This window comes from Arachis ipaensis, chromosome B3, assembly GCF_059453495.1.
Source record: "Arachis ipaensis isolate K30076 ecotype BB chromosome B3, ASM5945349v1, whole genome shotgun sequence".
Taxonomy (NCBI): Eukaryota; Viridiplantae; Streptophyta; class Magnoliopsida; order Fabales; family Fabaceae; genus Arachis; species Arachis ipaensis.
The window spans coordinates 62,142,804-62,168,385 of NC_142438.1; the positions used below are offsets into that span (position 1 = coordinate 62,142,804).

Below are 25,582 nucleotides of genomic sequence, written 5' to 3' on the forward strand. Positions count from 1 at the left end.
ATGCTATTTCGTTGAATAAATGTGGGAAAAGGTGAATAAATCCCCCAAAACAAACACGAAATAAACCACGAAATCGGGGTTTATCAAATCTCCCCACGCTTAAACTAAGCATGTCCTCATGCTACAATCGAAAAATAAGCAAAGGTTATCATATTTATTCAATGCAAACCACTAACTAAATGCAATCTATCTACATGATGCAATGGCTTAATCAAAATAAATCAACTTCCAAGAATACGCATATAAGCACAAGGGCTAAGGTATTAGCAATCAAGCAAACCACAATTGGATTGAATCGTTAAAAGAGTTCACAAACTTGCAAGAAAAGATGATCATGGGTGAAAACATGTAATTGAGCGATTGAACCCTCACCGGATGTATATCCGCTCTAGGCACTCAAGTGTATAGGGTTAATTCACTCAATTCTCCCCTAATCATGCTTTCCAAGATTTGTTTTTCATCTAACAATCAACAATTAATTAATGCATGCATACAAATATCATGAGGGCTTTCTCATAGGTTGTAATGGGGTTAGGGTCAAGGTAGGATGCATATGGTCAAGTGAGCTAGAAATTTGAATCTTTGATTATCTTAAACTTCCTACCTAACCTATGACAACCTAAACAATTCTAAACAAACCTAACTACCCATTCTTCACTTTTCTCACACACTCATGTCTTCTCTTTTTAATCACCACACATATGCATTGACTTTTATTGAACTTCACTTTGGGGTATTTTGTCCCCTTTTTATTGCAAAAAATATTTTTATTATTATTTTTTTTTAAACTAAAATATATACAAGAACATCAATGTGTATGGTGTAAACATGATTGATACATGAGTATGTACCCAATTCCCAAGATTTTTCAACAAAACACAAAAATACACTTTTATCTCTACCCAATGTTCCCAACTCTCCCAAAATCAATTAATGGGCACTCTCACTAGTCTAAGCTAATCAAAAGATCCAAACTTAGGGATATTTATTGTTTTTCACTTAGGCTTGTAATGTGCTAACATTTAAGAATAAGTGGGTTAAGCATAGGCTCAAAATTGGCTAACAATGGAAGATAAAAGGTTGGCTATTTGGGTAAGTGAGCTATATGAACAATGGCCTCAATCATATAAATGCATGTATACAAAAAATAATGGACATAAAGACTCAAACAAATCAAGGATTACAATCATAGGAAGAGAATAATGCACAAAAGAATGAAAATAAGTGGTTATATGATGTAACCATACAATTAGGCTCAAAACTCACATGCTTGTGTTCTTAGCTCAAAACATGATCCACAACGTATATAACTCAAGAAAGTTCTAAAAAAAAATTTTCAACCAATTGGGGTAGTGTTCTAAAAAATGAGTTTCTTGGAAATTTTCATCATATTAATTAAGCTTATTCCAATGCAATATTGTGATTAAAAAAAATTTTCTAGTTTGCCTCTTTCGATCAAAACACATTCCTCATAGAAAGGGTTAACTAGATTTTTAGTAATCCATTAATTTTCTAATCACAATCAACAACCAGGATGCAAAACACAACCAAGATGAAAAATATATATATATATATATATATATATATACTAAGAGTGTGCAACAACCAAAATAAAAGTATCTACAACGGCATAAATATGTACAGTAATCCCAAAATGACCTAAAACATAGAGTGCGGAATAAAACAAAATAGAGTAGTAGCGAATAGAAATAAAAGTCTGAAAATTCACCACATGAATGCAAACACCGGTCATGAGCGGTGACCTCCCCACACTTTAGAATTAAGCATCGTCCTCGATGCTGCTACTGAAGCTCGGGATGGGGGTCAACAATCGCACCAGGCTGTAGCTCATGCTCAGACTCGGGCTGTGGAACTGGAGGTGGCACTAGCTGTGGCTCAAGAACTGGCTGTTGCTCAAGTACTGGCTGTGGTTCCGGGATGTCACGCTGGACCTCAGTGGTGGCCTGCGTCTCTAGTGGTGCCTCCTGCTGTGTCGGCTCCTTAGTATGCTCCTCCTCCTGATCCTGCTCATCAGAAGCGGGAGACTCTGGAAGTGGAGGAAGCTCAATGCCCTGTGATGCAAACGCCTGATCTAAGCGGTCGAGACGTCGCATGACACGACGCTCGAAGCGCACCATGAAGCGAAGAAGGTGCTGCACCAACAGATAAGTCGGCTCAGGTGCTGGTGGTGGTGGTAAGGATGCTACTGCTGCCGTGGAGGAAGAAGGTCCTACTGCCTCAACTGCAGCTCTAGCCCGAGAACGACGTCTGGTCGAGGGCTTCTCGTGCACCCATCCACCCCATGGAATAGTAACTTCCTTATCGTCGTCATCTGGGGGTGGTGGTGTCGCATCATCGTCCTCCCACGGGACATCAGCCAGCTCAGCCAAGCTGGTAACCAGCGTAGGAAACGGTAGCAAGCCGCGGTGAGCTCTCCACATGCTATGCCTAATCATCCGTGGGAAATACACCTCTTTCCCTTCCATGACACACCCAATCAGAGTCAGCATATCTATCGGGATCTCTGAGAAGTGAGTGGTAGGCAGGACGTAGTGGGTGAAGATCTGCTGCCAGGTCCTAGCCTCTCTAGTCAGATATGCAAATAGCATCCCCTTGGGCTTCTTGTTGTTCGCATCCATCACCCAAGGAGCATCTGGTGTAGCAATCACGCGCTTAAGCGCCTCATAGTCAAAGGTCATGGAAAGGATAGCCACATCTGCCTGCTGATAGGCACAAGTCTCAGGAGTACCAACTCTGCAAAGCAGTGCATCCGCTATAGCCTCTTCAGTGATCATAATTTCTCTACCTCTTACGTGCACTGATTCCAAGTTTACCCAAAAGAAGTTACAGTAGAACTCCTTAACCCATGAGATGTTGATCCTTCCTAGGTCCTTATCAACAAAACCCAATCCCAACTCTGAAATACGGGCATTTATAGCACGCCTCACATCATTGGAAAGATTCAGCTTCTTCTCAATGTTCAAGTTTTTCTTTGTATAACGGGAGAAGCGTATCTCGCAGTAGAGGTTGGGGAATTTGATTGAATAAGTGGATGGAAGTGACTGATTTTCTATATCTTCATCATTCAGCGGGTTCTTTGCATAGTTAGCATATATTGAGGGGGTAGAGGTCTTGGAGCGCTTCCTCTTTTTGGAAGTGGTGGCTATGGCTTTTCCTTTATCCGACATCCTGAAAAACAGAGATAATATAATATAAGCATATAGCCAAGTAGATATAAATCACTCAAAGCAAAGCATATTCATGAAGTGAATAAAGAAAGGAGATTTCTTGTAATGCAAGCAACAAAATACAAAATTCAAACCAGAATTTAAACCAAGAATTTAAACCATATTTTGCACATTATTCGTTTACCGAGTTCAGAAAGCACCATATCCAAAAGAATGACATAAAGAGTTAAGTTGAAAACCAAAGAAGTCAGTCGGTTAAACAGGTCAAAGTTAGAAATCAGTTGAAAATTAGTGATATGGTGATTACTATCTCAGTTCGAAAGGAATGCACAAAACAAGGCTGTAAGCACACTCACAATCATGACTTGCAACAAGTCATTGATGATGAAATATGATATTGCTAGAAAGCAACTAATATGAAAACAAGTCACCAATCAATGTAAAGATCACTAGAATCATATGAATATGTGTTGGTAGAACCAGTTCATTAGGAAATGAATCAATCAAGAAGCATTCAACACTAAATTCAATGATGCGTCAAAGTCACAAGTTGAGGGAAGAGTGGAAAACCTTGTGGTCTATGAGGCTTAATGTAAATTACGCATGAGTAAAGTGAATTAAGTTAGCCACACAGATTGAAAATATTCAACTTGTGTATCAATGTAAAAGAGGCATGAAACCTTAAAAGATTTACAAGCAATGGCCAATCAAAGAGCTTACTCAACCATGCAATGCATAGAAGCAAATCAGCATGACCAAACAAGCAAGAATATGGACAGCATGACCAAAGGATTTGTTCTTGAGGAGTTTTCAAAATTATATTTGACACAGAAATCATCAAACAGAAGTTTGTTAATCCAATCAAAACATTGTTAATTCAAGAATTAAAGTTAAGAAAAATTCGGTAGCATTTCAGCAGCAAATTGGCTAATCCCCAATTTTAAATAGTTACAGCCAATTCCATACGAACTCATTGAAGAATCAGAGGTACAGAAATCATGTAAGAATTCATATGAATGGGTAAACAAGCCAATAATACAGCACAAACAGCAGCAATCAGTATGAATTTACTCAGCCAGCAAGCATTCTTTCCCAGAACAATGATCAAAAATCATGACTTACAATACAGCATACATATCAATTGAGCACAAAACAAATCAATGAAACAGAGCAATTCCACAGAGAAGTAAAAATTCAAACAAACCTAAATCCACTACTCAGTCCAGATTTGCTAACCGCCTAATTCAAACTAAACTAACTAACTAATCTAATTAAGCTGATTCTAATTACACTAATGAAATTACAGTAAAAAGTCAAAAGAAGAAGCAGAACAGGGGGGTGAGAACCTGGGTGCAGAGATTGAACGAGAAAAAGGAGAGGAAGGTGAAGTGAGATGAAGAGAGAGAGAATTGGCCAGAGCAGCGCGGCTGTCTGGTGGCACAGCTAAGCTCGCACCGGCGACAATGGTGGTCGCGGTGGCACTGGGGCGGCACTGAAGGCGAGCAGAGACAGAGAGAGGGGCGAAGAAGTGAGAGAGAGAGGGAAAGAGTGAGAGAAGAGGGTTGGGTGGTAATGGCGGCGGCGACGGCGATGGATGCGGGTTACTCGCCGGAGGATGAAGGTGGAAGATGGTGAGAGAGAAGAAAATGGAACGTTGCGGAAAAGAAGGGAGTTGATGCGCGAATGCGCTAGGGCTTCACGTCCCTGGGGTAAGTAAAAATTCGAATCCACACGTGCGCGCACCTTGCGCGTTTGCGTGGGTGGGAGAAATGGACGAACGGCGCGAGAGCGCCATGAGCGCTTGCGCGTAGATGGAGGGGTTAGAATGGGCGCGGACGCGTACGGTCCGCTAACGCGTGGTTGTACTTGGTCGAAGGCACAAAAGAGGCCCAGAGTTGGCACAACTCTCGGGTCTTTTGGCCTAGATGATGCTAAGACGCATCGACGCACGCGAGCAATATGCGCGTTCGCGTGGATGGCTTAAGCTTATTGGATAGGCGCGGAGGTGTGAAGTACGCTAACGCGTGGTCAAAGAAACAGGGAGTGACGCGGACGCGTAAAGAGTGCGTCCGCGTGAGTTGAGGCACAGAGTTGGCCCAAAAGTGGCGCAACTCTCTGGTCCTTGGCCCAGAAAACTTAAATGCGCAGCCGACGCGCGCGCGCGCTCCTTGCGCTTGCGCGTGGCTTTTTTTTTCTATGAGCATCAAAAGATCTCATAACTTCTCATCCTTCTTTAAAACTCTAGAACAAGCTAAGGTACAAAATTAAGCACATTTTGAGACATAAGGGCAATTTTCAAACAACTTGAGAAAACTTGCAATTTAAGCAAAAACCCAAATTCAAAGATTCATCCCTCGTTAAAGCACAAATTGCATAAGCACCTTAGTAAACAAAGAGAAATGTACCACGAAATAAAGAAGCTATATACCATGGAACCCGATTCATTCATTCATTATATCTACAAGAGAATGGAAACAGTTTACCATGGTGGGGGGTCTCCCACCAAGCACTTTTAGTTTAAGTCCTTAAGTTCGACATCGGGAGGCTTCTTATCAAGGTGGCTTATGCTTGTATCCATCCTTGAACCTCCAAAAGTGCTTGTCCTTCAATCGGTTGTCAGAATTTCCAACCTTCTTCATGAAGCTTTGGTGAGGTTCTCTCCAAGACTTGAGCTCCCGAAAATGACTATCATAGGTGATGAGCGGATAATTTATACGCTTTTTGGCATTGTTTTTAGTATGTTTTTAGTAGGATCTAGTTAATTTTAGGGATGTTTTCATTAGTTTTTATGTTAAATTCACATTTCTAGACTTTACTATGAGTTTGTGTGTTTTTCTGTGATTTCAGGTATTTTCTGGCTGAAATTGAGGGACTTGAGCAAAAATCAGATTCAGAGGTTGAAGAAGGACTGCTGATGCTGTTGGATTCTGACCTCCCTGCACTCAAAGTGGATTTTCTGGAGCTACAGAACTCAAAATGACGCGCTTCTAATTGCGTTGGAAAGTAGACATCCAGGGCTTTCCAGCAATGTATAATGGTCCATACTTTGGCCAAGAATAGATGACGAAAACTGGCGTTCAACGCCAGCTTTCTGCCCAAATCTGGCGTCCAGCGCCAGAAAAGGAGCCAAAACCAGAGTTGAACGCCCAAACTGGCACAAAAGCTGGCGTTCAACTCCAAGGAAGACCTCTACACGTGCAACACTCAAAGCTCAGCCCAAGCACACACCAAGTGGGCCCCGCAAGTGGATTTATGCATCAATTACTTACTTTTGTAAACCCTAGTAGCTAGTTTATTATAAATAGGACATTTTACTATTGTATTAGACATCTTTTGATCATCTTTTGATCTTTTGATCATCTTATGATCCTGTGATCACATTTTGGGGCCTGGCCTCTCGGCCACGCCTAGACCTTTCACTTATGTATTTTCAATGGTAGAGTTTCTACACTCCATAGATTAAGGTGTGGAGCTCTGCTGTTCCTCAAAGATTAATGCAAAGTACTACTGTTTTCTATTCAATTCATCTTATTTCGCTTCTAAGATATTCATTCGCACTTCAACCTGAATGTGATGAACGTGACAATCATCATCATTCCTTATGAATGCGTGCCTGACAACCACTTCTGTTCTACATCAGATTGAATGAGTATCTCTTAGATCTCTTAATCGGAATCTTCGTGGTGTAAGCTAGAATGATGGCGGCATTCAAGAGAATCCAGAAGGTCTAAACCTTGTCTGTGGTATTCCGAGTAGGATTCAATGATTGAATGACTGTGACGAGCTTCAAACTCGCGATTGCCGGGCGTAGTGACAGACGCAAAAGGATAGTAAATCCTATTCCAGCAGAATCGAGAACCGACAGATGAATAGCCGTGCCGTGACAGGGTGCGTTGACCATTTTCACTGAGAGGATAAGATGAAACCATTAACAAGGGTGATGCCTCCAGACGATTAGCCGTGCCGTGACAGGGCATTTGGATCATTTTCCCGAGAGAAGATCGAAAGTAGCCATTGACAATGGTGATGTATCACATAAAGCCAGCCATGGAAAGGAGTAAGACTGATTGGATGAAGGCAGCAGGAAAGCAAAGGTTCAGAGGAACGAAAAGCATCTCTATTCGCTTATCTGAAATTCTCACCACTGAATTACATAAGTATCTTTATTCTTTATTATTTATCTTTTAATTATCTAATCCAATCACATTTAACCCTACCTGACTGAGATTTACAAGGTGACCATAGCTTGCTTCATACCAACAATCTCCGTGGGATTCGACCCTTACTCACGTAAGGTATTACTTGGACGACCCGGTGCACTTGCTGGTTAGTTGTGCGAAGTTCTGAACCATGGTATCGGCATCATGTGTTTGGCGCCATTACCAGGGAAAGAAAGAGTAATGAATTTTACATAATTAAAGTGTAATCACAATTTCTGTGCACCAATAGGATAATCCAGGATCCCATATCTTGTCCTCGCACCCATCTTCTAGTTGATTGCCTTGATTTTGTCCGGGCGACGAGAAAACAGAATTCTCATGGAGGCACCAAACTACTCTCCTAGACCCATTTAATTTAGCATTGCACCAATCCATGCTCTCTAATTTCGAGCTTCCCACCATAATGAGCCTAGATTTAGAACGCCAACCACTAAACATCCTCCTCTTTCGCTTAATTCCACAAAGCGCCCGAAGTTGGCCATCCGTTTCAAGCAAACCATACTCAAGTGGGATTATAAAGCTGAGAGTTAGAAGTTTTACCCACTCAAGCAGAGGATTGGATGACGAACTAGGTGGAGGAGTTCCCAAAGATCTTGATAAAGCATGCTCTACTCCCGTCCATCCTCTTCTAGAGGTTTCCACCACTTGGCGAGCTTTTTCAAATTCCTCCTCATGCCAAGCTTCCTCAAGTTCCCATTCCTCTTCACCAATTTCTTCTATTTCTTCCCCATCACTCTCATCATAGATAGGAGGCAAAGTAAAATCTACCTCATTATCGAATCCAGACAATTCGGGGAAGGATTCTTCAAACTCGAAAGGATCATATGTTGATTTGGAATCATCATAAATAGGAGCGTTTGTTGCTTGGAATACTTTTCCCAGTTCTTCACTCGCATTAGGCCTTGGAGGTTGTACGTCCTCCTCAACCTTGCTTTCCAATCTACTGGGGGAAGGTTCAACAGGATCGTCAAGGGAGTTGATCAAGGTGGGCAAAAAATCACTAGTGATGGAATCCACTTCTTGATCAATTTCCTCCAACTTTTTGTTTACTTCCGCAACATTACTCTTTTCTGCAACATCCCCTCCAAGCTTCTTGGAAGAGAGTTCTTCGATCTGAGATTCCTTTATGTGCTCAACGTATCCTATACATCTATCCACTACTTCCTCATGTGCACTTATCTCTATCTTCTCCTCTTGTTGTCCTTCTGGCCTCAATTCTCCCTCCTCACCATGTAGCTTCAAGTTCACATCCTCACGGGGCTCCTTGGTTGTCTCTCCACATTCAACAATGGGCGTACTTATGGCGCATGAGCTTAGGTGAGATGTTAGGTGACCCACGGCTTCTACTATGCCGGCTACCCTTACTCTTAACTCCTTAAACTTAGTTTCATCCTCCTCTTGTCGCCTTAAAATACGAGATTCAAGGTCTCTCAGTTCTAACATGAAGGCTTCGTCAGGAGATGTGGTTGGAAGAGAAAATTCATCGGTTAGGGGAAGATTGTTGTAATCGGAGGGTGGTTTAAATTGGTGGAGTTCTTGAGGTGGTGTATGTGGAATTTATGGTTCTTGAGAGTATTGGTATTGGGATGGTGGTTGTTCTACATGTGATTCTAACGGTGGTTGATATGGTGTGTATGAGTTATGGTCAAGTGGAGGTAAATGGTGGTATGAGGCTTGTGAGTATGACGTGTGGCTATATTGAGGATATGGCTCATAGGCATATGGTGTTGGTTCTTGAAAGTCACAAGGGAGTTCACCATAGCCAGTGGATTGACATGCATCATAGAATGGCCCTTCTTCATAGTGCATTGGCAGAGGTTGTTGCCATGGATGTTGATCAAATGTCTGAGGCTCCTCCCACCTTTGATCTCCAATTCCTTGATGCACATCCTCATTGAGGCTTACAACATAGTTTGAGCTACACTCATAGCCAAAGTGAGAATTCATAGTGAAGTAGAAAATAAAAAAAAAAACAAAGAGCAATAAGAAATGAAGGAGACTAAATCCTAAAACTAGCAAAAATCAACAAACAAACCAAAGATAAAGCTATTCACAATATTTACAATAGCCAATAACATAGCACCATTGGCTCCCCAGCAACGGCGCCATTTTTGATGAGCAAAAATTGTTGACAGTTTAGAATTTATCTAATGGAGTCTCGTTGTAAAGTATAGTTTCCAAACCAATCAATAATCCTCTCAATCAAAAATATTAGTTGTCACAAGTAACAAACCCCAATGAATTTATAACCGAAGTATTTAGACTCCGGGTTGTCTCCCTAGGATACAATGGAGTGCTTGCGTATTGGCTATGATGGGGTAAAAAGAGAGGGGTTTAGTTTGATTAGAGGGGCAATAAAATAAAAAGACAAGAAAAGTAAATTGAGCAAATAATTAAAGAAAGCAAGTAATAAAGAGAGACATTCATGGCAATGGATTGAGACCATAGGCTTTCTATCCTAGTCATGCATGACTAATTCATCTCATTTAGTTAACTCACGCATCGGGAGAATGTCAAACAAGATTAATTAAGCATGTCACAAATATAAACAAGAATTTATCTCATTACGTCAACTCCAACAAATAGGGAGAAAGTCTAATGAGACTAGCTAATTTCAATCCAAAAGTCCTAATCGACTTACTAATTAAAATAGCAAAAGATTAGCGTCAATGGAAACAATATTAGCTAACAACTCTAGATCACCAACATGAGTTGGGTTTTACATGACTCAAGATTGCCCAATTACTCTTTCCAAGCCAAGAATGCTCAAAAATCTACTCTAACATCCTTCCAAGCATTTTGTCAAACACTTAGAAGGCATAAAAGGAAAGCATAGTAAAATGTGCAAGAATAGTAAAATCTATCAACTACAAATAGCAAGAAAGGTAAATTACAACTCAAATCAACAATTAAAAGAGCAACAAACATTAAATTGCATTAAAAGTGACAAGATCCGACATGATTGTTCATAAACATAAAAGAGACATAAATGTAAAATTGACAATAGAGCTAAGAAGAATAGAGTAGTAGAGACAAGAAATTGTAAACGAAACAAGATGAAATCAAGAATTAAACATGAAATTGAAATAATCTAACATAATCCTAACCTAATTCTAGAGAGAAGAGGGAGCTTCTCTCTCTAGAAAACTAACTAAAGGCTCATGTTGGCTAAACTAATTGCTCCCCCCTTGCTTGGACTTCAATTCTACATGAAATACACTCAGAAACAAGTTGGATTTGGGCCTGGACAGCTCAGAAATCGCCCCCAGCATTTTGCCATTAAGTGTGCCATATAAGAATATTGGCGCGCGCGCGCCATGTGCGCGTGCGCGTCACCGGCACACTCCCAACCCGCGCGGAAGCGGCATATACGCGTGCGCGTCCTTGTGAGAAACCACTTTTGCGCGTGCGCGCCTTGTACGCGTGCGCGTCCATTGGTGTATTCCAAATCTTTGTTTCTTCATGCATTCTCCACTTTGCATGCTTTTCTCCTCATCTCTTCCATCCAATACTTGCCTTATGAACCTAGAATTACTTAACAAACACATCAAGGCATCGAATGGAATTAAAGTGAAACAAAAATCACCAAATTAGGGCCTAAAAAGCATGTTTTTACACTTAAGCAAAATTCAAGGGAGAATTACAAAACCATGCTATTTCGTTGAATAAATGTGGGAAAAGGTGAATAAATCCCCCAAAACAAGCACGAAATAAACCACGAAATCGGGGTTTATCAAGGGACAAGCTGAAAAGTGAGGCCAAATATTATATATGGGATGACCCCTATCTGTGGAGGTATGGTGCTGACCAGATAATTAGGAGATGTGTGCCTCAATCAGAATTCCAGTCCATTTTAGAGGCCTGCCACTCGTCTGAGAGTGGTGGACATTTTGGTCCTCAAAGGACAGCTAGAAAAATCCTAGACTGTGGATTCTGGTGGCCCACTCTTTTTAAAGATGCTGCTACTTTTTGTAAATCTTGTTCCCCATGCCAAAAGTTTGGTAACATATCCAAGAGGGATGAGATGCCCCAACAAATTATGTTGTTCTATGAGATTTTTGATGTTTGGGGCATTGACTTCATGGGACCGTTTCCAAACTCAAGCGGTTTTACATACATATTGTTAGTTGTGGATTATGTTTCTAAATGGGTGGAAGCAATTCCTACCCGTGCCGATGATGCTAACATTGTTGCCTCTTTTGTTAGAAACCATATTATTTGTCGCCTTGGATCACCATGAGCAATCGTGAGCGATCAAGGTACCCATTTTTGTAACAGGAGACTGAGCACCCTATTGAAGAAGCATGGCGTTATTCACAAAGTAGCCACAGCATACCACCGCAGACTAATGGACAAGCGGAAGTGTCAAATAGAGAAATAAAGCATATCCTGGAGAAAATAGTCAAGCCTCATAGGAAGAACTGGAGCGCTAGGCTACAAGGCACACTTTGGGCATATCGGACTGCATACAAGACACCTATAGGAATGAGTCCCTTTCGCTTGGTTTAGGGAAAAGCTTGTCACCTCCCAGTAGAGATAGAACACAAAGCATTCTAGGTGGTGAGAGAGATCAACATTGACTATGAGAAAGCCGGAGCTGAACGGAAGTTGTAACTGCAAGAATTGGAGAACCTTCGCTTAGAAGCTTATGAAAACTCCAGGCTGTATAAAGAGAAGGTGAAAGCTGTGCATGATAAGAACATCAAGAGAAGAGAGTTTCAACCTGGGGAATTAGTCCTCCTTTACAACTCCAGATTGCGGCTCATGCCAGGCAAGTTGAGATCCAGATGGGACGGTCCCTATCGAGTAGAGAGGACGGAGCCATATGGAGTCTTTCACTTGAGCCATCCTTCAAGTTCCGAACTTATAAAGGTAAATGGACATCGCTTGAAGTTATTTCATGGCAAAAAGATGGCGAAAAACCAGGAGCTAGAGATCTTCCTCTTGGAAGATCCACCCACAGTAGGAGACTGAGCTAGTGGAGCGTCCAACTTAAGGACATTAAAGCAAAGTGCTGGGTGGGAGACAACCCACCATGGTATGATCGTTCCTCCCCCTCTCCTTAATTTCCTTTTTCAATAACTCTTCTCAGTACCAGTACCTATAGTTTGCATCTGCATTTGCATATTGCATCCAAAAAAAAAAGAGGAGCACGCGATGCGACAGCGTCACCGACGCGTCCGCGTCATATGTGCCTCGAGAAAGAAAAGAGATTTTACAGAGAGTCATGCGAGAGCGTGGCTGGAGGCGTGCCTTTGGCACAATTTGATCCACGTGACCACGACGCTCGCGCGTCCGCGCCATGTGGGAAAAAGGCCTCCCACGCGTCCGCGTCACACATGCGAACGCATTACCTAAAATATCGACGTAAAAAGGGTGTATGGCAGAGAATTGAGCTGGAGATGGGCTGGACTCATGCTAGAAGCACAAGCCCTACCACGCGAACGCGTGCTCCACGCGTCCGCATCGCTTTTCTACGTATGGCCATTCACGCGATCGCGTCAACCACGCGACCGCGTTACCCTAGAATTTAGCAAAATGAGGTTCACACAGAGAGTTGTGCGAACGCGAGGCTGCCCTCACGCCACCAGCACAATCCACGTCACGCGTCCGCGTGATCGACGCTTCTGCGTCACTTCACCTAAGCGCTATTCGCGCGCACGCGTGACCCACGCGTCCGCGTCGCATGCGCTGCACAACTCATCTAAATCTGCCAAATATCTTATCTTTTTTCTTCCCCAAATCCTACTTTTTCTTTTCACTTCTTCTTTCTTCCCCCCTTTCTTCCTTCTTCCTTCTTTCTCACTATCTCCCTTTTTCTTTTTCACATCCATTATCAAGGTTTATTTCTTCTTCCTTCTTTACTTTTTCATTATTATTTTTCTTTTTCTTTTATTCATGTTTTCTTATTTAGTTTTCTTTTTTCTTTCTTTTTCTTTGTTCCTTTCATTGGTGTTGGAAATTTAATTGAGTATTTGTTTTCTTCTACATTTTGCTTGTGAATTATTAAGAAATTGTTTGAAAATTAAATATTACTTCTTAAAAGGTTGCTTGCATATTCAATTTAATACTTTCTATACCTTATTTACCATGCATGCTAAGTGTTTGTGAAAAAGCCCGTATGGCATTGTACACTATTTTCAGATTTCTTTTAATCTACTACTCTAAATGCTTGCTTTTCACAAAACCCTTTTTCTATTTTATTAATTATATATAATTGTTAATACAAACAGATTGTTATTTTAGAAGACTTGGTAATCTCCCTCGGACATTGAATGCTTGATCTATGCTACTTATGCCTTTGCCGGCATGCCAATAAACACATTGCGTTTAACTGTCATCCCATGCACTTGCTATATTTCCATTGATGACTTTTCACATGTAGTCATGACTATGTGTTAACGTTATTCTTCTTTGCTGTGCATTGATTACCACATTTCCCATTCTCTTCCTTGCTCTAACCCTTGACATTTTAACGTACTCTCTTTTTTTTTTAGGATGGCCACCAAGAAAGGCAAGGAGAAAGCTACTCCCAAATCAACAGCAAGGAGAGGAACAAAAAGAGCATTAGTGGCAGAGCCATCTTCAACTGCAGTTAAGCCCTCAACAAAAAGAATTAAGAGGATTACAAAGGTCGATGAAAAAGAGAAAGCCTTCCCAGCAAAGGACACTGCGCGATTTACCAACCGCTACTGTGAGCAGATGTTCCCCATCCTGGCAGAAAGCAGTTACAACAACGAATACCTTCTTATCCTCCCGACCCGTATTGTTGAATTTGTTGAGCCGCGAATTGAGCGACGAGAATGGGGATTCCTACAGAGACAGCCACGGCAGGTTAATCTTTCCTGGGTAGTCGAGTTCTACTCTAATTTTTACCTGCCAACCCTGCAGTCTGTTTATGTCCGTCAGAAGCAAGTCCCCATTACATAAGAGGTCATTCAACGAGCTCTAGATCTTCCCGCTGCTCCAGAAGGACTGGACGCATTTCAAGAGGCCGCACTCAAGCGCCAGACGTACAAATTTGACTGGGACGCTGTTCTCAGAGTTATTGCACAGCCTGGCAGCAGATGGATTTTTGGATACCATCATTCCCGCCCTAAGGAAATATCGGCTTCAGCACTTACCTTGGAGGCTCGAGTATGGGCACAGATCATGTCCCATTACGTCTTTCCGATCACTCATGAGTCCTCCTTCACTGCAGACATGGCCGTTCTACTATGGTGCATCCTCACAGAACAGCCTCGACTCTACCAAGACACATCCAGAATGCTATGGGACATATACAGATTGCGGGCAACTTACTTTTCCCCGCCTTGGTTTCAGATCTCGTCTCAGCAGCTAGAGTCTCCTACAGAGCTAGGGACACCAAAGCCATGCTTCCACGGGATGATCAGTATGTCCCTAATGGGAAATATCTCAGGCCACCAATAGCCACTACCAGCCAGTCCACAGAATAAGCTGCAGACATTCCTCCTTCAACACCATAAGCACATTCAACAAGTCAGCTGCTGCATCAAATACTGGAGAGGTTGGACCGGCAAGACCAGAAAGCGAAGCTACGAGAGCGCCGCAACTAGCACCGATTCAATTACCTCAAGGAGCTACTCACAGGCAACCACAGACCTGACAAAGACCCTGACACTCCGGACTCCACTTTCTTTACCAGCACAGGGAGCCATGACGGTCCCGACTGTGGAGATACTGCTACCAGCCCCCCTTTGTTCCTGACAGATGGCACCGAGGACGGTGCAAAGCCTTAAGTGTGGGGAGGTCGGTCAGTACCTAACTTCCGGAGGTAATTTCTCTTCCTTAACACCAATAAAATAGGATATTTAGTTTATTTTTCTTTTGTAAAATAGGATAGATTGCATAGTAATAGGATAATTGCATGCATGTTCTACTTGATTGAAAAAAATAATAAGTTTCTCCTAAGACCCAAATTTTGAAAAATTTCACTAATTTAAATCAAAATTTTTATGTTAAATTTTTTTGAAGTTGTATTTGGAACATAGTTTAAAAAAGTAAAAACACACAACCCGTGAGATTTTGAGCCTAAGAACATGGTTACATTATTTAACCATAAATTTCTTTTCTTGTGTGTTTACTTCTCTATGATTATAATTTGAAATTTGTTTTATCCTATATGTCCAACGTTAATGTGTTATATGCATGCATATGATTGAGGCCATTATTTGTTTAGCTCACTTATCCCAAATAAGCCTACCCTTTTAATTACCTTTGTTAGCCACTTTGAGCCGTTTTAACCCCATTTGTTCTACATTTTACCACATTACTAGCCTTAAGTAGAAAAACAATTAAATATCCCTATTGAATCTTTGGTTAGCTTAAGATAGAAATTGTGTGTTAATTGAGTTTGGGAGGATTGTGGGAACAAAGGTTAATAAGGGAATGTGTCATGATAATATAATGAGAATTTGGGTACCTACTCATGTGAAACTATAAAAATTAAAAATCCATGTGCATCGATAAGCTATGTTTATTTTCATGTTCAAAAAAAAAAATCAATGCATATGTGATACAAGTAAGAGAAAAAGTTAATACATGAGTATGGAATGTGAAAAGGAAATTCTGGGTAGCTAGGTATGAAATTTGAAATTATATAGAATACACATATATGATTAGGTGAAAGCTTGGGTTAATTAAAGATTCAATTTATAAGCTCACTTAGCCATATATACCTTTACCCTTACCTTAGCCCCATTACAACCCTGAAAAGACCTCATGATGTTTGCATTGGTACATTAAATGTTGTTGATTGGTTAGGAGAAGAACAAAAATTAGAAAGCATGATTAGAGAAGGATAGAGTGATTACCCTATACACTAGAGAGATTAGAGTACACGCACATCATCAGTGAGGGTTCAATGCTTGATTCTATGTCCCCTGCTTTCACGAGCTGTCTTCTTACAAATTTACTTGCTTTTACTGTATGATTTGAATTAGTGGAATCTGTTCTATGCTCTGTCTTAGAGAACTTATTTATTTTTTAATCAGATAGACAAAATCATATAGTTGCATTCATATATATAGGTTGCATTGCATTGCATGAGTCTTACATGTCCCTATTCATTCATATTTATCTCTTTCAACTAAGCATGAGGACATGCTAATGTTTAAGTGTGGGGAGGTTGATAAACCACTATTTTATGAGTTATATTGTGTTTAATTGTGTGGTTTTATCAAGTCTTCATCCACTTATTCATATGATTTGCATGTATTTACAAATCCTTCCTAAAAATGTTCTATGATTGAAAACTTGCTTCCTAAAGATCTTTTAATTGTATATTTTTTTTTTATTTTATACTCCTTTATACCATTCGATGCCGTGATCAGTGTGTTAAGTGTTTCAGGTTTCATAGGGTAGGAATGGCTTAGAGAATGAAGAGGAAGCTTGCAAAGATGGAAGGAACACAAGAAGTTGAAGAGATGACCAGCGAGAAGTGACGCGGGCGCCTGGCTCACGCGACCGCGCAAATTGGAGAAAGTCGCAGTGACGCGCTCGTGTGCCTGACGCGACCGCATGGATTGGAAGCTGCACAAGTGACGCGAATGCGTGGACAACGCGCACGCGTGGCACGGAAAAATGCCGGATGACGCGAACACGTGGACGACGCAGTCGCGTGGCATGCGCGATTTGCAGAATTTACAGAAGTCACTGGCATAAATTCTGGGCCACGTTCTAACCCAGTTTTCGGCCCAGAAACGCATATTAGAGCCAGAGAACATGCAGAGACAAAGGACGACATTCATTCCGCATAATTTTTAGTTTTTAGATCTGATTTTCACTCTTCACCTAGGTTTTTTCTATATACTCATAATTGAGGATTTGAAGATTTTGGCTTCGGTTATTGAGAAGAGTCTACCTTCGGACTTGGTCATTCTAGTTTGTTTACTTAGTTTTTACTTACTCTTTCATATCCTTAATCTGTCCAGAGTTAACATTGGATTACTTTTAGAGTTCATTAATGCAAGGCTATTTTTATTTTAATTGATCTCTTTGATTATTGTTTATCATGTCTCTTTTTATTTCCCCTTTTTATTTTGTAAAGTTGGTGCACGAAATTGTGATATCCAGGCTCGAACAATTCCTGGCAACGTGAGCAACTTGGTATGCGTAATCGTGATTACACTTTAATTATGTAAAATTCATGGCTCTTTCTTTCCCTGGCAATGGCGCCAAGAACATGGTGCCAATACCATGGTTCACAACTTCGATACAACTAACCAGCAAGTGCACTGGGTCGTCCAAGTAATACCTTACGTGAGTAAGGGTCGAATCCCACGGAGATTGTTGGTATGAAGCAAGCTATGGTCACCTTGTAAATCTCAGTCAGGCGGATATAAAGTGATAATGGTGTTTTCGAATATTATATAATAAAATAGGGATAGAGATACTTATGTAAATCATTGGTAGGAATTTCAGATAAGCGAATGGAGATGCTTTTCGTTCCTCTGAACCTCTGCTTTCCTGCTATCTTCATCCAATCAGTCTTACTCCTTTCCATGGCTGGCTTTATGTGATACATCACCACTGTCAATGGATACTTTCGGTCATATCTCGGGAAAATGATCCAATGCCCTGTCACGGCACGGCTAATCGTCTGGAGGCATCACCCTTGCCAATGGCTTCATCTTATCCTGTCAGTGAATAATATGCTCACGCACCCTGTCACGGCACGGCTATTCATCTGTCGGTTCTCGATCATGCTGGAATAGGATTTACTATCCTTTTGCGTCTGTCACTAACGCCCTGCAATCGCGAGTTCGGAGCTCGTCACAGTCATTCAATCATGGAATCCTACTCGGAATACCACAGACAAGGTTTAGACCTTCCGGATTCTCTTGAATGCCGCCATCATTCTAGCTTACGCCACAAAGATTCTGGTTAGGAGATCTAAGAGATATTCATTCTAGCTTATTTCATGTAGAACGGAAGTGTTTGTCAGGCACGCGTTCATAATGGAGAATGGTGATGAGCGTCACACATAATCATCACCTTCATCACGTTCTTGGGTGCGAATGGATATCTTAGAAGCGAAATAAGATGAATTGAATAGAAAACAGTAGTACTTTGCATTAATCTTTGAGGAACAGCAGAGCTCCACACCTTAATCTATGGAGTGTAGAAACTCTACCGTATGAAAATACATAAGTGAAGGTCCAGGCATGGCCGAGATGGCCAGCCCCCTAAAGCGTGATCAATAGTCTCCTAAGATGAACAATGGATTAAAACTGAGACCAAAGATGTCAAAAAGACTAGTAAAAGGTCCTATTTATAATAAACTAGTCACTGGGGTTTACATGAGTAAGTAATTGATGCATAAATCCACTTCCTGGGCCCACTTGGTGTATGTTTGGGCTGAGCCTGAGTGTTGCACGTGCAGAGGCCATTTGTGGAGTTGAACGCCAGCTTTTGTGCCAGTTTGGGCGTTCAACTCTGGTTTTGGCTCCTTTTCTAGCGCTGGACGCCAGATTTGGGTAGAAAGCTGGCGTTGAACGCCAGTTTACATCATCTATTCTTGGCCAAAGTATGGACTATTATATATTTCTGGAAAGCCCTAGATGTCTACTTTCCAACTCAATTGGAAGCGCGCCATTTCGAGTTCTGTAGCTCCAGAAAATCCACTTTGAGTGCAGGGAGGTCAGAATCCAACAGCATCAGCAGTCCTTCTTCAACCTCTGAATCTGATTTCTGCTCAAATCCCTCAATTTCAGCCAGAAAATACCTGAAATCACAGAAAAATACACAATCTCATAGTAAAGTCTAGAAATGTGAATTTAACATAAAAACTAATGAAAACATCCCTAAAAGTAACTAGATCCTACTAAAAACATACTAAAAACAATGTCAAAAAGCGTATAAATTATCCGCTCATCACAACACCAAACTTAAATTGTTGCTTGTCCCCAAGCAACTGAAAATCAAATAGGATAAAAAGAAGTGAATATACTATAAATTCCAAACTATCAATGAAACATAGCTTCAATCATATGAGCGGGACTTATAGCTTTTTGCCTCTTGAATAGTTTTGGCATCTCACTTTATCCATTGAGGTTCAGAATGATTGGCATCTATAGGAACTCAGAGTTCAGATAGTGTTATTGACTCTCCTAGTTCAGTATGATGATTCTTGAACACAGCTATTTTATGAGTCCTGGCCGTGGCCCTAAGCACTTTGTTTTCCAGTATTACCACCGGATACATAAATGCCACAGACACATAATTGGGTGAACCTTTTCAGATTGTGACTCAGCTTTGCTAAAGTCCCTAATTAGAGGTGTCCAGGGTTCCTAAGCACACTCTTTTTTTGCTTTGGACCTTGACTTTAACCGCTCAGTCTCAAGTTTTCACTTGACACCTACACGCCACAAGCACATGGTTAGGGACAGCTTGGTTTAGCCGCTTAGACCAGGATTTTATTCCTTTAGGCCCTCCTATCCACTGATGCTCAAAGCCTTGGGATCCTTTTTATTGCCCTTGCCTTTTAGTTTTAAGGGTTATTGGCTTTTTCTGCTTGCTTTTTCTTTCTATTTTTTTTTTTTTGCCTATTTTTTTTTCTTTTTTTTTTCTCCAAGCTTTGTTCTTTGCTGCTTTTTCTTGCTTCAAGAATCATTTTTATGATTTTTCAGATTATCAAATAACATGTCTCCTAGTCATCATTCTTTCAAGAGCCAACATATTTAACATTCTTAAACAACAACTTCAAAAGACATATGCACTGTTCAAGCATACATTCAGAAAACAAGAAGCATTGTCACCACATCAATATAATTAAACTAAGTTCAAGGATAAATTCGAAACTCATGTACTTCTTGTTCTTTTGAATTAAAACATTTTTCATTTAAGAGAGGTGATGGATTCATAGGACATTCATAACTTTAAGACAAAGTTACTAACTACTAATGATCATGTAATGAAGACACAAACATAGATAAGCACATAACATAGAAAACGAAAAACAGAAGAAAGAAGAACAAGGAATGAATCCACCTTAGTTATGGTGGCGTTTCCTTCTTGAGGAACCAATGATGTCCTTGAGCTCTTCTATGTCTCTTCCTTGTCTTTGTTGCTCCTCCCTCATTGCTTTTTGATCTTCTCTTATTTCATGAAGCATGATGGAGTGCTCTTGATGTTCCACCCTTAGTTGTCCCATATTGGAACTCAATTCTCCTAGGGAGGTGTTGATTTGCTCCCAACAATTTTGTGGAGGAAAGTGCATTTGAGGCATCTCAGGGATCTCATGGAAATGAGCTTCTTGCGCCTCTTGAGCTCCATGACTGGGCTGTCTTGCTTGCTCCATCTTTTTCTTAGTGATGGGCTTGTCCTCTTTGATGAGGATATCTCCCTCTATGTCAATCCCAGCTGAATTGCATAGGTGGCAAATGAGGTGAGGAAAGGCTAACCTTGCCATAGTGGAAGACTTGTCAGCCACCTTGTAGAGTTCTTGAGGTATAATCTCATGAACTTCCACCTCTTCTCCAATCATGATGCTATGGATCATGATGGCCCGGTCTATAGTAACTTCAGACCGGTTGCTAGTGGGAATGATTGAGCATTGAATGAACTCTAACCATCCTCTAGCTACAGGCTTGAGGTCCAATCTTCTTAGTTGAACCGGCTTGCCTTTGGAGTCAATCTTCCATTGAGCTCCTTCCACGCATATGTCCATAAGGACTTGGTCCAACCTTTGATTAAAGTTGACCCTTCTAGTGTAGGGGCGTTCATCTCCTTGCATCATGGGCAGGTTAAACGCCAACCTCACATTTTCCGGACTAAAATCTAAGTATTTCCCCCGAACCATTGTAACATAGTTCTTTGGATCCGGGTTCTTACTTTGATCATGGTTCTTGGTGATCCATGCATTAGCATAGAACTCTTGAACCATTAGGATGCCGACTTGTTGGATGGGATTTGTTAGAACTTCCCAACCTCTTCTTTGAATTTCATGTCGGATCTCCGGATACTCATTTCTTTTGAGTTTGAAAGGGACCTCAGGGATCACCTTCTTCTTGGCCACAACATCATAGAAGTGGTCTTGATGGGCTTTGGAGATGAACCTTTCCATCTCCCATGACTCGGATGTGGAAGCTTTTATCTTCCCTTTCCCTCTTCTAGAGGATTCTCCGGTCTTGGGTGCCATCAATGGTAATGGAAAAACAAAAAGCTATGCTTTTACCACACCAAACTTAGAATATTGCTCGCCCTCGAGCAATAAACAACAGAATAGAAGAAGAAGAAGAAGAAATATGGAGAGGGAAAGGGAGATGTGGTTTCGGCCAAGAGGAGTGTAGAGGGGTGTGTTGTGTGAATTTGATGAAGAATGGAGGTCTTTATATAGGGAAGGGAGGGGGGGTTAAGGTTCGGCCATATGGGTGGGTTTGGGTGGGAAATTGGTTTTGAATTTTGAAGGTATGTGGAGTTTAAGAGGTAGGTTTATGGGGAAGAGTGGATGGATGTGAGTTGTGAGGAGGTGATGGGGAAGAGAGTTTGAGGTGATTGGTGAAGGGTTTTTGGGGATGAGTGTTTATGGGGTTGTGTGAAAGAGAGTGGTGAGAAGAAGTGAGTGGAGGTAGGTGGGGATCCTGTGGGGTCCACAGATCCTGAGTGGATCCTGTGGGGTCCACAGATCCTGAGGTGTTCAAGGATTTATATCCCTGCACCCATTAGGCATGTAAAAATGCCTTTGTACCCAACTCTGGGCGTTCAGCGCCAGGTTGGTGGCCATTTTGGGCGTTCAACGCCCATTTGTGTGCCATTTCTGGCGTTGAACGCCAGAACCATGCCTGTTCTGGCGTTCAGCGCCCAGAAGCTGCCCATTTTATGCGTTCAGCGCCAGAACCATGCTCTGTTCTGGCGCTGAACGCCAGACAGATGTTCCTCCAGGGTGTGATTTTTCTTCTGCTATTTTTGATTCCGTTTTCAATTTTTATATTTATTTTGTGACTCCACATGATCATGAACCTAAGAAAACATGAAAAACAATAAAAATAAGAATTAGATAGACATTGGGTTGCCTCCCAACAAGCGCTTCTTTAATGTCAATAGCTTGACAGTGGGCTCTCATGGAGCCTCACAGATGTGCAGAGCTTTATTGAGACTCTCCAACACCAAACTTAGAGTTTGGATATGGGAGTTCAACACCAAACTTAGAGTTTGGTTGTGGCCTCCCAATACCAAACTTAGAGTTTGACTGTGGGGGCTCTGGTTGACTCTGCTTGGAGAGAAGCTTTTTCTGCTTCCTCTCTATGGTTGCAGAGGGAGATCCTTGAGTTTTAAACACAAGGGAGTCTTCATTCCATTGAAGGAATATTTAACCTCTGTCAACATCAATCACAGCTCTTGCTGTGGCCAGGAAAGGTCTTCCTAGGATGATGGATTCATCCTCTTCCTTTCCAGTATCCAGGACTATGAAATCAGCACGGATGTAAAGGCCTTCAACCTTTACTAACACGTCCTCTACTTGTCCATAAGCCTGTTTTCTTGAGCTGTCTGCCATCTCTAGTGAGATTTTAGCAGCTTGCACCCCATAGATTCCCAGTTTCTCTATTACAGAGAGGGGCATGAGGTTTATTCCTGAACCAAGGTCACACAGAGCTTTAAAGATCATAGTGCCTATGGTACAGGGTATTATGAACTTTCCAGGATCCTGTCTCTTCTGAGGTAATGTCAGTTGATCCAGATCACTCGGTTCATTGATGAACAAGGGAGGTTCAACTTCCCAAGTATCAATGCCAAATAATTTGGCATTCAGCTTCATGATTGCACCAAGAAACTTGGCAGTTTGCTCTTCAGTAACATCCTCATTCTCTTCAAAAGAGGAATACTCATCAGAGCTCATGAAGGGCATAAGGAGGTTCAATGGGATCTCTATGGTCTCTAGATGAGCCCCAGAGTCCTTTGGTTCCTCAGAGGGAAGCTCCTTATTGACCACTGGACGTCCCAGGAGGTCTTCCTCCTTGGGATTCACGTCCTCTCCTCTCCTCACAGGTTCGGCCATGGTGCTTATGTCAATGGCCTTGCACTCTCCTTTTGGGTTCTCTTCTGTATTGCTTGGGAGAGTACTAGGAGGGATTTCAGTGATCCTTTTACTCAGCTGGCCCACTTGTGCTTCCAGATTTCTAATGGAATACCTTGTTTCATTCATGAAACTTACAGTGGCCTTAGATAGATCAGAGACTAGATTTGCTAAATTAGAAGCATTTTGTTCAGAGTTCTCTGTCTGTTGCTGAGTTGATGATGGAAAAGGCTTGCTATTGCTAAACCTGTTTCTTCCACCATTATTAAAGCCTTGTTGGGACTTTTGATCCTTCCATGAGAAATTTGGATGATTTCTCCATGTTGAGTTATAGGTGTTTCCATAAGGTTCACCTAAGTAATTTACCTCTGCTATTGCAGGGTTCTCAGGATCATAGGCTTCTTCTTCAGAAGATGCCTCTTGAGTACTGTTGGATGCAGCTTGCATTCCATGCAGACTCTGAGAGATCATATTGACTTGCTGAGTCAATATTTTATTCTGAGCCAATATGGCATTCAGAGTGTCAACTTCAAGAACTCCCTTCTTCATAGGCGTCCCATTATTCACAGGATTCCTTTCAGAAGTGTACATGAACTGGTTATTAGCAACCATGTCAATGAGTTCTTGAGCTTCTGCAGGCGTTTTCTTTAGGTGAATGGATCCACCTGCAGAAGTGTCCAGTGACATCTTTGATAGCTCAGATAAACCATCATAGAATATATCCAGGATGGTCCATTCTAAAAGCATGTCAGAAGGACACTTTTTGGTCAACTGTTTGTATCTTTCCCAAGCTTCATAGAGGGATTCACCTTCTTTCTGTCTGAAGGTTTGAACATCAGCTCTAAGCTTGCTCAGCTTTTGAGGAGGAAAGTACTTGGCTAAGAAAGCCGTGACCAGCTTATCCCAAGAGTTCAAGCTGTCTTTGGGTTGAGAATCCAACCATAATCTAGCTCTGTCTCTTACAGCAAAAAGGAAAAGCATGAGCCTGTAGACTTCAGGATCTACTCCATTAGTCTTAACAGTATCACATATCTGCAAGAATTCAGTTAAGAACTGAAAAGGATCTTCAGATGAAAGTCCATGAAACTTGCAGTTCTGCTGCATCAGAGAAACTAATTGAGGTTTCAGCTCAAAGTTGTTTGCTCCAATGGCAGGAATGGAGATGCTTCTTCCATGTAAATTGGAATTAGGTGCAGTAAAGTCACCAAGCATCTTCCTTACATTATTATTATTTTCGGCTGCCATCTCCTCTTCCTGTTCGAAAAATTCTGAAAGGTTTTCTCTGGATTGTTGTAATTTAGCTTCTCTTAATTTTCTCTTCAGAGTCCTTTCAGGTTCTGGATCTGCTTCCACAAGAATGTTCTTATCCTTGCTCCTGCTCATATGACAAAGAAGAAGGCACAGAAAAATAATAATAATAATAGAGATCCTTTATACCACAGTATAGGGATCCTTTTGTGAGTGGAAGAAAAGAGGGAGACAAAGAATGTGATGTAAAGAAAGAAACACACTGTGAGGAGGCTAGAGAATGTGAGATGAGATGTTAGGATATGAATAAATAAATAGAATAAGATAGAGGAGGGATAATTTTCGAAAATTATTTTGAAAAAGAGTTAGTGATTTTCGAAAATGGTTTTTGAAATTTGTTAGCATTTTTTTTTTCGAAAAATTTTTAAAATTAAAAATAAAAATAAGAATAATTAGTTAATTAAAAAGAAATTTTTGAAAAAGAGGGGAGATATTTTCGAAAAAGTTAAGAAGCAAACAAAAAGTTAGTTAGTTAGTTGAAACAAATTTTGAAAAGATAAGAAGTTAGGAAGTTAGAGAAGATATTTTGAAATCAAATTTTTGAAAAAGATAAGAAGATATTTTTGAAAAGATATGATTGAAATTAGTTTTGAAAAAGATTTGATTTTAAAAATCTCAATTAATGACTTGATTCACAAGAAATCACAAGATATGATTCTAGAACTTAAAGTTTGAATCTTTCTTAACAAGCAAGTAACAAACTTCAAATTTTGAATCAAAACATTAATTGTTATTGTTATTTTCGAAAATTTGGTATAAAAATAAGAAAAACATTTTTGAAAAACATTTTTGGAATTTTTGAAAATAACTAAAAATTTTTGAAAAAGATT

General features: G+C 40.9%; 1 non-coding gene across 1 annotated transcript; it reads left to right on the plus strand.

Moving 5' to 3' along the window:
• Positions 1–24,185: 24,185 nt before the first annotated feature.
• Positions 24,186–24,293, plus strand: LOC148570856 (small nucleolar RNA R71). The gene has a single exon (XR_015908127.1). It is a non-coding gene; the product is annotated as a small nucleolar RNA R71 (small nucleolar RNA).
• The last annotated feature ends 1,289 nt before the right edge of the window (positions 24,294–25,582 follow it).